The sequence below is a fragment of the Lissotriton vulgaris genome, chromosome 1_1 (assembly GCF_964263255.1).
Source record: "Lissotriton vulgaris chromosome 1_1, aLisVul1.2, whole genome shotgun sequence".
Classification (NCBI taxonomy): domain Eukaryota; kingdom Metazoa; phylum Chordata; class Amphibia; order Caudata; family Salamandridae; genus Lissotriton; species Lissotriton vulgaris.
In genome coordinates this window covers 1,818,355,899-1,818,368,278 of record NC_141685.1, presented here as the reverse complement: position 1 = coordinate 1,818,368,278, position 12,380 = coordinate 1,818,355,899, and positions in this window count along the sequence as shown.

Sequence of the window (12,380 nt, the reverse complement as noted above, 5' to 3'; positions counted from 1 at the left end):
TCCCTTGCTCATTGCACCATCAGGATTCAAGCAAGCCGGGCCGAAGACGGCTGAAATGCCAGAAACCGGTCCCCGGTAGCTTGTTTCCTTCCCAGTATAAGAATTGGCTTGGTAGTTTGGTCTGCCCTGTTCCCATGATGCACTGGGCCAGGATCAGACTAATTTGCATATAGCCAAGTTCTGAGCTGGGATCGTGCAGTGAGCTAAAAAACGGTGATGGATCAAGCCCTGATCTTTGGACTGGGTAAGAGTGGTCTGCTTAATTCAGACACTCTGTTCATCACCACCCCCTTTTCAGAATCAGGGAAACAATTCCTGGCATGAGAGAAGCACTAAGATTGGTCTGAGTGGCTGGGTTTGCCACTCACACACTGTCTGGGGTCTGGGAGCCTGTGGCTTTTCTCCACCCGGCTGTGCAACACAGTCGAGTGGAGAAATGCTATGTGCCCATGCCGGTTTGGCCAGCCTAAGACGGCCAACCAAATCGTCATGCACACTTAGTAGCGCCCTCAACTCCTATTCCAGGATGTCCCTGCCCACCCTGTGACTTGGCTACTCAGCAGAGGCAACGGTGAAAAACAAAATGATAATACCATTCTTTTATTATCATTTTTATTTATCACTGTTGCCTCTACTGGGTAGTAGCGGTGAGGTGACGCTCCGCCACCATAGCAGAGGAGCTTCTCCGGGAGGCATAGCCATAATGTTGAGACATGGCCTATTTTGCGAAGTTGGCTCATAATTGCAAGACAAGGGGGGAAAGGCTGGTTGGGATTCAGGGAAGGCCGGGCGGCCTCGTTATCATCATTTACTTTGTCTATGCACACCCAATGACAAAGAACAGTTCTATGCAATCACGATTGCTGCGATCAAGGACTCATCCAAAGGAAACATTCTAGTTTGTATGGGGGGGATAAACGAAAACTCTCTAATACAGAACAGGACCGATCCCCAACATGACCAGGGCAGACAAGACCACCCCTTTCCCTGATCCAGAGCTCAATGGACTTGAATACAGAGGACATCTGGAGAATACAATCAGGTGACAAGGAATTTACTTTTTGCTCCCGCATCCATAGATCATATACATGCATTAACTATTTTCTGACATCCACTACCTTCAAGCCTCCGATAGTGGCCACAGAAATAGGTCCCAAAATGCTTTCAGACCACACAGCAGTGTGACTGAACCTAGACACAGCACTACCCTATCCTTGCCTCAGTCACCTGTGGCCCTTCAAAGAAATAGCATTTAGGGATTCCATAGTGAAAAGCTGTAAAAAAGAGGCAATAGAACTTTATTCCAGAGAAAACAATGACGGCGCTGTGAACCAGAGCAACTATGGGACGTGGCGAAATCAGTAATGCAGGGAAAACTCACCTCACATACTCCAACTCATGAGAGTGATGGAGCAAGGTGAAGAACAAGATTTTGTTCAAACTTGTGAAGTTAATCTCCCATAACAAGTAATTAAATTAATAAGCTTGTGGTGAAATTACTAATCAACTTAGTTTAAGAATACATTCATCAACACACGCGGGATAAACTAATGTGCTTTATGTTGCATACGCAAAGTAAAAAAATAATAAACTAACCTTGTCTATTGTCTTTGTCAGTATTAAATGCGTCAGTTAAATGAATGGCATGTGCTTATTTTGTGTGCTTATGTTATGTTTTTTCTGTGAATGAAGAGCTCATGGAGTTTGTGCTGTTCAAGAAGGAAAAGTAATTATAAAGCTGCTTGATTGTGCTTATTGCTAGGTAACATAATTAACAGGATTAATTAGTAAAGGGGGCGGGTAACAGAATGGGTTTCAATTCTTTAATTAATTGATGTCTTGTGTTTGTTTAATAATAGTTTCCAAAGTGAGTCCTAAAGATGGTTCAGAAAACATTGCTGACAGAGCTGCAGACGCAAAAGCTTGTCCAGAGTGAAGTCTTTGCACATGGAACAACCCTTTACAAATCTCCTGTGAAAGGAGGTTGGGGTTCCCGCTCATCTGTCCACACAACTTTGTCCAGCACTGGACTGGAATTTTAGAGTTAATGGCAGAGGCTGGATTCATAATGAGCAATATTTCTTCCCAACCCACTGCAGGAAATACTATGGCTTTCCCCGAGAGCAAGACCCACAAAATGACTCATACTCAACAGAACCCTTATATTATTGGAATTTTGGCAACAAATGACACACAAAACATAATCTACAGCCTTTCCATCCCCATTAACACCCATTATCAGCAACCCAGATTTTCCACTGGGCATTCCAGACCCAGGGTTTGCACATTGGAAAGTGGGGAACCCACCTAACTTGGGTGACCTATATTTTGATGTCAAAGTCTCCACTCTGGACAAGGTACAACTAGACTGGCGCCTGGTAGGGAAGACCACTATCACCTTACACAATTGCTCCACTGAGCACAAAGGGAATAAAGGACAAAGCTGCAAGGAAAACAACTGCACTAGAAATATTATTTGCAGATAAAATAACACATAAAGGCATAACAATTGTACAATGAACTATCACAAACTTTGGCACAAATACCACACCTAAAAACACACTTGTATGGGAAAGGGACCTGTGCCACGAAATCATATCTGATAAGTGGGAAAAGATATGACTAGAGCACCTCAACTAAAAAAAAACAAGAAAAAACACATGGTGGTACATCCTTCTTTGTTGAAGCAGCCAAACTATGGAATTCATTACTTCCAAACATAAGATCCACAGATAACTCTGAAGTCTTTGCACATGCGTAGCTGTGAAGAATTTTACTGCAATGTCATTGTTAATTGAAAAAGCAGTTCTTTGGCCGCGTTTAACGTGCTCATGGAGAGAAGGCTCAAGGACAGGAACTTAAAGTGTCTGCCAAGGCTAGGAAGTAAATGTTCGATACTCAAGGAAAAAGTAACTTTCTTGAGGAAGCTGAAAGATGTGGAAATGAAAGACAATAGGGCTTATATGAAGCCTGGACTTGGTCAAGAGTCAGAGATGACCTAATAATTTTATCATGGACTGACACAGGACAGCCAATGAAAAGCTCGGATTTGCTTAAAAGAATGTAAAATGTAGAAAGTTTAGCTAGAGAGAAAGGTATAAAGTCTGACACTATGAGCAAGGAAAAAACTCTTACTTTCCGATTCCTGAGTGACGTGACATGCTGTTGGACCTTTGGCGCATTTAAGGACAGCAGACTTTAAATGATTTTTCCTTTTCGGTAAAGTGAGAAATAGACAGGGAAATAGATTTAGGGTATGGAAACTGTTATACTGCTAATACTTCATTTTTTTTAGCTTGCTTTGAAAATGTCAGTTTAAATTCATTTCCTATTAAAATGCTGCTTTCTTATTTGCTTATAAAATAAAGATTCTAAAACGTAAATGCTTTCTCTTTATGAAAAATAAAGTTAATAAAATTAGATTTGAAATAACAAGCTGGTCTTGTTTATTCATGGTCTAGTTTCCATCAGTTGATCCAATCGCCTTAGTGGTCTGATTAGTAAATGATAAATGTTTAAAACCGTGGTAAAGATAGATAAACTGCAGTTGTATATAATAATGTAAATAATATGTGAATAGTTTTTATTAATCGTACCACCTGATTCAGTTGCTCAAAAATTGTCTCATTGGTATTGTGGGCCTCTATATGTGTTTCATGATTAATGGTGAGTATTGAGGTTTAGGTAGCGTTAATGAGACAGTTTTTCAATCTGAGCGCTGGATCAAGAGGTTGAGAAGGCAAAAAAAGACAAACTAGAAGAGGACCTACAATGCTTAGAGACACAGCATAAGCAGACATACTCACTCCAAACACATAGGAAACTACGTAAGGTTAGAAGCAAACTAGAACAACTCCTAATGTGTGATAATGCGAGAAAACTATCCACTTAAAGCACACATACTATGAACGCGGTGACAAGGCAGACAGATTGCTGGCATTTAGACTCAAACAAGCGTGCACAAGAACTCGTATTCATGGGACGCACAGGATGCTTACTTATCCTACTATCATTGCTCCAGGAGGATCGAAGACCTTATGCCTCTTGCGGAAGAAATAGCAGAGAAGGTCAGAATTACACTTTTTAACCTACCAACCTGTAAAAGGCCCGGGACCCGGTGGCTTTCCTGCGTCATTCTATACGGCATTCACCACTCTCCTGGTGGCACCATTGTTTTTTGTCTATAATGACATTGTCATCTGCTGAATCGTTGTAGACACGTTTGCTGGAGACACAAATTACTCTCCTCTCAAAATGCCAGAAAGAGCCTACTACATGTTCTGTGTATCATCCCATTGCGTTCCTCAACATTGATGCCAAAACATTCACATCCAAAACAGTGTCTCAGCTCCACACGATCTTGGCCACCCTGATGTCACTCTAACAAACAGGGCTCATACACAATTAGCATGCTAGAGACCAAACCAGTTTAGCCACCACCCTATCAAAGTAGCTAAAAGGACCAAGACAATGATGGTCGTTCTCTCACTGGACAAAGGAAAGGTCTTCAAAGGATCAATTGGCCTCATATATCTAAGCTGCTGGATAAGACCTGCTTGGGCCCATGATACGACCTGCTTGGTCCCACGGCTGAAACATATGATATTGTCTAACTACCAAAACACAACAGGAAATATAAAGATAAACAATGAGCTTACAGCATTGATAACCATCACAAAGGACACCAGGCAACGAGGTCCACTTTCATCGCTAATATTTGCTTTGTCAATGGAACTTTTCATTCAGAGAGTGCAGAATAATCCCAGCATTAAAGGCCTTCGTGTGGGTAGCGAAGAATATAAATTTGCACTTCATGCAGACGATGTGCTCTGTTTCCTCACTGACCCTGCCACCTCTATCTCTGTGTTAAAGGAGGAACTGGCAAGATTTTAGGATCTATATTGGTGGGTCCAACTCGAGATTTCTTCTTAACTTAGTTCAATCACTTCAGCTGAAGTTTCCAACAGAAACCCTAGACCTTATCCAGCAAAAGTTTTTAACCTTCATGTGGAGGGAAAGGGTTCCCAGGGTTCCCGGAACAACCCTTTACAAATCTCCTGTGAAAGGGGGTTGGGGTTCCCGCTCATCTGTCCACACAGCTTTGTACAGCACTGGACTGGAATTTTAGAGTTATTGACAGAGGCTGAATTCATAATGACCAATATTTCTTCCCAGCCCACTGCAGGAAATACTATGGCTTTCCCAGAGTGCAAGACCCACAAAATGACTCCTACTCAACAGAACCCTTATATTATTGGAATTTTGGCAACAAATGACACACAAAACATAATCTGCAGCCTTTCCATCCCCATTAACACCCATTATCAGCAACCCAGATTTTCCACTGGGCATTCCAGACCCAGGGTTTGCACATTGGAAAGTGGGGAACCCACCTTACTTTGGTGACCTATATTTTGATGTCAAAGTCTCCACTCTGGACGAGGTACAACTAGACTGGCGCCTGGTAGGGAGGACCACTATCACCTTACACAATTGCTCCACTGAGCACAAAGGGAATAAAGGAACAAGCTGCAAGGAAAACAACTGCACTACAAATATTATTTGCAGATAAAATAACACATAAAGGCATAACAATTGTACAATGAACTATCACAAACTTTGGCACAAATACCACACCTAAAACACACTTGTATGGGAAAGGGACCTGTGCCACAAAATCATATCTGATGAGTGGGAAAAGATATGACTAGAGCACCTCAACTCAAAACCCCAGAATACAAGAAAAAACACGTGGGTGGTACATCCTTTTTTGTTGAAGCAGCCAAACTATGGAATTCATTACCTCCAAACATAAGATCCACAGATAACTATCTTACCTTCAGAGGACTACTCAAGAGTTGGCTCTCTACGACATGCCCATCATTCTCAAAACACATATATACAGCATATGCCTGTGTACTTAAATATGTATAATTTGATTACATGAACGTATTTAGATATGTGCATTTTTTTGTGCAGATATATATGTTACTTATGGTATAAAATATATACATATTCCTATAGGTCTGCTTAACAAATCTATATATTACTCATGGTGTATCTCTCTCTCTCTATATATATATATATATATATATATATATATATATATATATATATATATATATATATATATATATATATATATATATATATATATATATATATAGATAGATAGATAGATAGATAGATAGATAGATAGATAGATAGATATAGTTAGGCTCAGATTTAATTCGAACAAAGACAGTGAAATCCTGCAGTGATAGTTACCTGAGCTTACTATAACTTACGCACAAGGCACTGCTTATGACCTCACATATTGCATCACTCATGACTTGGTCAGTGACATCACTCATGACATCACTGATGACATCTCAACTGACATCACTTTTGACATCACTGATGACATCATCCATAGAACCACTCACACATCTACTGAAACACAACCACACATACACCCACTCACACACCCACATAACCACTCATAGACCCACTCACTGATCCATAGAGCCACTCATACACCCACTCACTCATCCATACAACCATTCACTTTCCATACACCTACTGACACAGCTGCTCACTTACCCATACAGTCACTCACACCGCCACTCACTTAGTATGTGTTTCATGTAATATCACTCATTAATAGTACACAAACAATAGTAATTTGACTTTTATAGTATTATAGTATATTACACACTCATAAACTTTTAGAAACCACTCACAATCACTGGATGATGTCATCAGTGATGCCATTTGAGACCAGTGATGTAATATGTGTGGTCAGAAGCAATTGCATTGCGAGGGCGTAATTTATAGTTAGTTCAGGTAACTATAACTGCAGAATTTCACTGGTTTTGCACGAGTAAAATCTCAGCCTAACTTAACGTTCCTGTAACCTTTGTTTTTTTCAGTAAATTTCTAAGGTTTTTCAAATTCTATTTCCTAATTATAACATCTCTGTAACCTTTGGTTTTTCAGTGACTTTTTAGGGTTTTTTAACATTAAGTAAGATGCCCATCACAATGTGCAGTGGTGCAGGGCCTGGCCTGGCACTGTGCTGCCCCCATCCAAGCTTGCTGCTCCTGACCCCCCTTCCTTGCCATCCATTATTCAAGTCTTTGACCCTGCCTCCTCATTACAGCTGTGTATGGCCATTGTCCTGCCACTGCCCTTCCTGCCTGCCCTAAAGAGTTAGTTTACTGCCCCATCCACCTCCTTTCTACCCTCTGTTGTCCAAGTCCATGCACCAGCCCTTCCCTCCTGCCCTGCATGGTCCGATGTTCTGCCACTGCCCTGCATTTAGCTTGATGTGCCTCCCCACTCCTCCTGCCCTCCATTGCCCAAATATATGCCCCATCATTTCCCTCCTGCTTTGTCTCTGTGCTTAGCTCGCTGCCCCTACTCTTCTTCCTCCCCCCTCCGATGTTTGTATGCATACCCCTCCTCCCTTCATTTTGCCCAACTTGTTCCATGGACCTACCACTGCCACTCCTGTCTACTCTGAGTCTTCTGTTGAGCTGCCACTGTCCCTCCCACCTGCCTAGCCTGTCAGATGCTACCACCTGCCCCTACCACCTCCAACTTGCCTGTCCGAGTTACATTTCCCTATACCCTCCCTCCTGTCCTCCATGGTCCATTTTGCTGCAACTTCCTTCTGTCCTCCATGCTCTGTTGTGCTGCAACTGCTCCTCCTGCCTATGTTGTCTGTTGTAAAGCCCCTTTAACCTGCTCTATCTTGTTTGTGTTCAGCCCCTACCCCTCCTGTTTGTCCTCCATGGTCCTTTGTGCATCCCCCTGGCCCCACCGTCTTGCACACCATGGTCATTGTGCTGGCACTAACCTTCCTGCTTGCCATGTATGGTCTTGTGTGCTGTCACAGCTCTTCCCACCTGCCCTGTGTTGTCAGCTTGCTGCCCCTGACCCCCTTCCATCTTCCCTCCGTTGTCTGTATGTATACCATGATAGTCTCACTGTGTCCTCCATGGTCAGCTTGTTGCTCTTCCCTTGCCCCTGTCATCAGTTTTCCATGTGCAGACCCCTATCCAGTGCTTAATTTGAGCAGGTGGTTTACAATGCTCAGCGCCAGCACTTAAATGTTATCACCAGCACTTATGACAGGATGCAACAAGGTGACGCTCTTTGTCTACAGTAGAGATGAGTACAACAATGGCTCTCTATAAATTAAATGTGCATTAAAATGAATATTGATTGCTACCCAAGCAATTCTTATAGCTTTGGGAGCAATGAATAGTATAAATAGTCACTCTTGTAGGAGTGTGATGATCGCTAGTTGTGGTATTATGATGACCGCACTGCTGGCACAGACAATGGGTAGAGTATGCTGCAGTGGCTCCTAACGAGGGCCCGGTCACTTATTTGTTTACAAATTAAGAACTGCCCCTATCGCCTTCCTCCTGCATTGTGTGGTCATATTGCCATTCAAGAAAAAACTGGGGAATTGGTGTTCTCCATAGAATTACATTGAAAAATATAGGATTTTAGGCAGGAGACAGATAAAATAAAGCCTTTTTGCACTGAAAAACATTGGGAGTCTCCTACATGAATCGGGTTTGTTAGTATGTATGGTTGTACTTCCACTGCCTCTTCCTACTACCCTCAATGGTCTATTCGCCTGCCCAGCGTGGTCAACTTGTTGTCTCTGCACCCACCTCCCTCCCCTCAATTATCCGGGTCCGTGCCCCTGACCTCTGCCTCCCAACAATATTCTAATGAACAACTAAATTGCTAACATTCTATATTCATTACAAAAGTGTGGCAAACCGGACGTCATCTTGATGTAATCAAAATTGTAACACCTAAAGCATTTACTTTAGAAATTATGAAAATGCGAGGGCCTTATTTCCATAGAAATTATAGTTAGTGCTCTAAAAGACTAAAACGAGGACATATTTTCTGAGTTCTCAAATAGCGACAAAGCACTTTTAAATTATTTGCTATGTTTATGTTCTTTTATCCAGTTGATCACTTGATTATATATTACACTCAGGGAAGAGGTTGTCGCGTTATGGTCAGAGCTGCAGACTTTGCAACTGGGGAACCAGGTTCGAGTTTCGCGTCAGCTGGACATCCTGTGATTCTGGGCAAATCTCTTAATCTCCTCATGCCTAAAACCAAAATTAATGTGTCCATGTGTAACATAACTGATGCTCATGTAAGGCACTCTAATACCTTCGGACCAAAGACTGCACTATATAAAACTGCAACAAAAAAAATTTGTGTTTTGCACACTTCTATCATTGGACTATATTTGGGCTACATTTAGGTGATATTTGGGCTACATTTGGGCTCTTTTTTCTCTTGTGGAGTTCTTGGTAAATTTAAATGTTGTGAAGCTCCCTAATTTCCTCATTTACTGCAGCATCCTCAGTAGAAAGTGATTTCAGTTTTCCACTTCGATTCCATCAAGATAGAGTTCAGAGGTACCACACGTTTGGCATAAATTTAGAATGTTAGCACTTTAGTTGCTCATTAGAACACTGTAGTAAAGCTGCTCATCACCAGGGAATTAACTGGCAGCCTGATCCTGACAGGCTGCTCCTGTTTGAAGTACATGTTTTCCTGAGAATGTCAGACTTCATTCTCGTATGGCTGAGAAAGACAGTGTGAATTTACAGAAAATATTTTCTCATTTAGCTTCTGGAGCACCTTCCATAACCTCTATGAGAAAATTCACCAGGTTCACCAGCCCCTCTCCCAATTGGTATTGGATTCAAACTGTCATAAATGTTTCTTCCTTAAATTCCAAGGTTGTGAAGTAGGTCAGCTTGCTTCCTGGCAGCTGAGAACTTCTCACCCTGATGGCTATAAGATAAGAGTCAAATAATGGTGACCATTTCTTCCATGGAAGAATAGGTTTACCATGTTCAGATAGAAATTGTGATGGTTGACTCATTCCACTGGACGTCGACATGCTGGAAAGGCAATAACCAAACTATAAAACTGGCAAAACAAGTTACTATAAAAATCTAAAAAAACAACTTCAAAATAATAATCTAATACAACAGGTTAAAATAATGAACTAACACAAATACTTCTTTTCACCAGATTGCTTCTTTTTTCCTTGCTAAGACTAAGTATGGGCGTAAAATCCGCTCCGCTCACGGATTTTGCGGATTTTCGGGAAATTCGCAATCCGCGAGATTCGCGGATTTCCCGCAAAATCCGCTAAATTCGCACGCAGCGGATTTTTTTTTCTGGGTGATACAATTTTTGCGGCGCGCGGCGTTCACTTACCGTCATTCAGCGTTTGCCGAGTTGTTTTTCTCGATATTTTGCGAGTGCTGCGCCATTTTGGATCTTGCTGCGGGATCCCGCGAGAATTTGGCGAGCGCGAATCCGTAATCGCGGCTTGCCAACTTGCGCAGCGAGAGTTTGTCAACGCGAGTACAGCGTGATCGCGGTACTTCGCAATTGCGAGCTTGGAGATGCGGCGAGCAGCAACAATCTCGCACGCGCAAAAATATAAAATTTGCACTTCTGCACAAGAAATCCACCAGCAAGCAGCATAAACCTTCTGGAAATGATGATTTTTATCTGAATAACTCCTCAGGTTGACATTTGCCTGCACTTTTTTGCGAGGAGTCCATTTTGGGGAGGGGAGGGGGTGGGAGAAAGGAAGTGCCCCACAGTCTTCAACTTCCTGTTCCTGTCCAGCAGGCTCCTCCCAGTGCTTTGTCCATCTCCTGGTCACTTTTCATTTGGATCTGGAGCTGGAAGGATTACTTTTTGTGGATGCTGCTGGATATTTGGATTTGAGGCCTTTTTGACTTTCTTTGGATCACTTTTGGATTAGAAATTTCACAAGTAAGTTTGTTTGGGGCATTACAGTTGCTGCAACTACAATTTAGGAATTTTCGATTTTTGGGCTGTTTTGCGGCCTTTTGCCCTGGGGTACTCAGTGGTGGGTGCACTGAGTCTTTCTGTGGGGTGTTTTGAATTTAAACATCATGGAGGGGCTGGATGGCTTGGGGTTGTGCTGATTTTTCTGTGATTTTCGTTTTTTTGGCCTGTTGTGGCCTTTTCACCCGGGGTAGTGAGTGGTGCATAGGCCTAGTCTTTCTGTGGGTTGTCTTAAATTTAAACATCATGGAGAGGCTGGAGGGCATGGGATTGTGCTGATTTTTCTGCGATTTTCGTTTTTTTGGCCTGTTGTGGCCTTTTCACCAGGGGGTAGTGAGTGGTGCATGGGCCTAGTCTTTTTGTGGGGTGTCTTGAACTGAAACATCATGGAGGGCATGGGTGGAATGGGATTGTGCTGATTTTTCAGTGATTTTCGTTTATTGGGGCTGTACTTGTGGCCTTTTCACCAGGGGTATTGAGTCTTGCATGGGCCTAGTCTTTCTGTGGGGTGTCTTGAACTTAAACATCATGGAGGGCATGGATGGAATGGGATTGTGCTGATTTTTCTGTGTTTTTCGATTTTTGGGGGTGTTCATGGGGAGGGACAGGCCATGTGGCTGGGGGCCATATTGAGTGCTGCTACAGGCCCTGGCCATGTGCTGGGAGGCAAGTGGCCATTTTGAATGCAGGCATTGTTGTTAGGCCTGCAACCATTTTGCCTACTTTTCAACCTTTATGCCAAGGGGTAGTGAGTCTTGCATGGGCCTAGTCTTTCTGTGGGGTGTCTTGAATTTAAACATCATGGAGGGCATGGATGCAATGGGATCGTGCTGATTTTTCAGTGATTTTCGTTTTTTGGGGCTGTACTTGTGGCCTTTTCACCAGGGGTATTGAGTCTTGCATGGGCCTAGTCTTTCTGTGGGGTGTCTTGAACTGAAACATCATGGAGGGCATGGATGGAATGGGATTGTGCTGATTTTTCAGTGATTTTCGTTTTTTGGGGCTGTACTTGTGGCCTTTTCACCAGGGGTATTGAGTCTTGCATGGGCCTAGTCTTTCTGTGGGGTGTCTTGAACTTAAACATCATGGAGGGCATGGATGGAACGGGATTGTGCTGATTTTTCTGTGTTTTTCGATTTTTGGGGGTGTTCATGGGGAGGGACAGGCCATGTGGCTGGGGGCCATTTTGAGTGCTGCTACAGGCCCTGGCCATGTGCTGGGAGGCAAGTGGCCATTTTGAATGCAGGCATTGTTGTTAGGCCTGCAACCATTTTGCCTACTTTTCAACCTTCATGCCAAGGGGTAGTGAGTCTTGCATGGGCCTAGTCTTTCTGTGGGGTGTCTTGAATTTAAACATCATGGAGGGCATGGATGGAATGGGATTGTGCTGATTTTTCAGTGATTTTCGTTTTTTGGGGCTGTACTTGTGGCCTTTTCACCAGGGGTATTGAGTCGTGCATGGGCCTAGTCTTTCTGTGGGGTGTCTTGAACTTAAACATCATGGAGGGCATGGATGGAAT